This window comes from Olea europaea, chromosome 16 (assembly GCF_002742605.1).
Source record: "Olea europaea var. sylvestris chromosome 16, O_europaea_v1, whole genome shotgun sequence".
Lineage (NCBI taxonomy): Eukaryota > Viridiplantae > Streptophyta > Magnoliopsida > Lamiales > Oleaceae > Olea > Olea europaea.
In genome coordinates, this window is record NC_036252.1 from 17,843,781 (window position 1) to 17,847,217 (window position 3,437).

At 28.9% G+C, this 3,437-nt stretch overlaps 1 non-coding gene across 1 annotated transcript; it reads right to left on the reverse strand.

Annotated features, from left to right (window-relative positions):
• Positions 1-2,839: 2,839 nt before the first annotated feature.
• Positions 2,840-2,912, reverse strand: TRNAF-GAA. Its single transcript has one exon. It is a non-coding gene; the product is annotated as a tRNA-Phe (tRNA).
• Between the last annotated feature and the right edge of the window lie 525 nt (positions 2,913-3,437).

The window sequence follows — 3,437 nt, forward strand, 5'->3', positions numbered from 1 at the left end:
GTGGTGATAGTTGTGCGGTAGTGTGGGTAGTAGTGGTGGTGGTGGTGGTGTTTTTTTGGTTATTGGAGTAGTGGTGGTCGTATGTTGATGGAAATTTGGGTGGTGTTGGCGTTGGTGAAGCTGACGGTGGTGGTGGAGGATTTGGCGAAGTGGTGGTTGGCGGTGTTGTAGTGGGTAGAAAGATTGTTTGTGACCAATTATGTTATGTTCAGTAAATTGTTAATTTGTAATCGATAAATAATACGTGGTCGAATAGTGATCGTGACTAAATTTATAATCTGTGACCTAAAATTTGCGACTGTGACTTACAATTAATTAAGTTGTGACCAAAAAATTATTCGTGACCAATTAAATTAATAATTTGAAATGAATATATGAGTTGTGACTAATAAAAGTTTTGATTCTGTGACCAATGAATAATTTGTGACCTATATAAAATTTTTATTCGTGATCGAAAAATAATATGTGACCTATAATTTTTTTTGTTTTTGACCGAGAAATAAGTTGTGACTAATAAATCAATAAGTTGTAACTAGAATTTAATCCCTGACTAATTAATTTTTTGATTTGTGACCGATGAACAAACTTTGACGTACAAAATTTTTGAATTGTGATCGTAAAATAATTTGTGACATAAAATTTTTGATTTGTGATCAAAGAATAATAAATTAGTAATTAAATTGTTAATTTGTGACCAAATTGTATAAAATTGTGACATAAATATATTAAATTATTAAAATAATTTAATTATAAATAAATTTTAATAAAAATCCGATTTTTGAATTTTGAAACTTCTTTTCTTAATTTTGAAATATACCATACTTAATCTCTCACTTTTGAAATTTTCCCTTATTTTTATCGGCATGGATTTGTGCCTCTTTTATTTCACATTGATGAATTATTTACAAATTAAATTTAATATACGATATTTTCTACTTGCTATTTATGTTAAACATATTTTTCTAAATAAAAAATAAGAAATTCGGGCATGTTAAGCCTTTTTTTATCTGAATATTTGATGTTTTTCTATTTGCAATTTTGGATTTAAGCATACCACAAAGATATGATTGAAGCAAACCAATCCTAGTCCAAACACGATGAGTTCCAAATGTTACTCGGTATACTTTCTCTAGAAATTTAGATTTTAATTTATGGTGGTTTGCCAATTGATGGATTGAGTTTTATGAATAAGAATGATAAAACTTCTAATAAACACTGTTAACATGGTTAAGTGAATAATATATGTCAATTTAATGTTCAATCAATTCAACTTTGTTCTTATTTCATTCATTTAGTTTAAAAGAGTTTATGATTTTAGTGATAGTGGATCTATAGTGTTAGAGGTGTATTTAAAGTAGGATGAATATATAAAATCCATGTGAATGTATGGTTTTAAATGAATACATTTAATAAGGACAATAATGGAATATGACGTGAATGTAAATAATATATATTTTTTAATTTTTAAATTTTAATAGGGATGAACTTAGAGTGAAATAGATATACAAAAAAATGTGGATGAAAATAACATTGCCCTAACTATATCTAAAGATGCACCATTTGAAAACGACACTTGAAAATCCATATGAAAACACCACTAAGTTCAATTTTCCTATACCATATCAATTCAAGAAAAAATTATTTCTAATTCTCTCTTCTGTTTTTTTTTTTAAATATTATATTCTTTTTATTTTCTGAAATAAAAATTCGGTCTATATGTTTTTTTTCAGAAATAATATTTCATCCAAACAATTTTAATTGGTTTCTATCTTGTTTGTGAAGAATATTGCCAACATTTTGGTTTGTCCAACAAACTTTGGAAAAAAAAAACATTATTTTTTGGAAGATAGTCACTCATGTGATTATATTAGCACTAGTGCAGGGGACGACATCAACTTCAAAAAGATTTGCAATCTTATATTTCGTTTATTTTATTTTCTATGTTTTAGTAAGTCACATGATTTGATCGTATTTTAATTCACGTATCTTGATTTCAATAAGTTGAAACTTTATACAATATTTGACACGTAAATAATTAATTATCGAACATAAATTATGCACTAATTTATCCAACATATCCACCCTTATAGATATACTACGCTACCCTATGGCTTATGGCTTGTCTAGTGTAGCCTATAAGTGTTCCTCCAAATTAAAAGTAAAAAAATAAAAATAAAAATAAATAAATTAATAATAAAAAATAAAAAATAAAAAATTGATATATTGTTTATAATGGTCAAACTTTCACTCTTTAATTTCAAATGAGAATGTTTTCGGCTCATTGACACATTTTAACAAATGTTTTCCACTCATTGACACAGTTTAACACTTTTCGAAATGGTACTTGGCAACTTATTCCAAAGTCATTTATGTTTATGAATTTTTTCTAACTAGTGTACTTTTGTAGGCCAAAATAAAATATCTTTCCCTTTAAAATTTATTTTAAATATTGCCAATCAATCATGAAAAATGATTATTAGGCTTTTATATTAGTGTCGCATCTTTGTTCGTGTTTATGTTGACGACATTACAAAGAGTTCTGGCATTGATGAGTTCATTGCACGGCTTGAACATTAGTTCTCCATCGAAGACTTGAGTTCGTTAGATGGGTGCTAGGGTCATATTCATGCTCGGGCGGATTGTCTATCTCATCTTCAATATCTTAGCTCAATATGTTCCACAAATTTGTAGAAAAATCCAGTTCAAAACGCTTATTCAATACAACTAGAACGCTATCACCTAGTTTTTTAGTGGCCTATGTTCAGTAGGGTAAAAATGTAATTTGCACCAGAAGCATGCAGACATTGGTAGATGGGAAGAAAAAGAAATAAACGAAAAATGCGGTGAGCGTGGATCGAACACGCGACCTTCAGATCTTCAGTCTGACGCTCTCCCAACTGAGCTATCCCCGCAACTGTGTGATGTGTTAAAAAATATAATATATATTATAGAAATTTTCTATCATTTCTACACCGCAACTATATGGGAGGATTTTACCCTCTTTTGGTGACAAGCTAAAATGTAATTGTAATTAACCTTAGAATCATGTTACAAGTACAGAATTTCTCGATAGAAAAATCATACAGACAATACACGATGCGACATCATTAGAAGATGGGAAAAAGAAGAAGAATGGCTCACTTACATTTTGTCACATCAATACCAGTTGTTTAGCTTTTTCCATATTTATGGCTTTATTGTTAACTTTTTGATTCTACCTTGAAAATAAATCTCGTCACCCATTTCTCCCTATAATTACAATAGTTGGAGGTGGCTATAACGACGATAAGACAGTAAGAATTTTTCCACAACTTTCTAACACCGAAGTCTAATCGGAACAACTTTTCACAGTTTCACGCTACCACTTCAAAACTTTTCGATTAAATTTTAATATTGCATATTGATGATCATAATAGCTTATGCAATTTATATAAAAC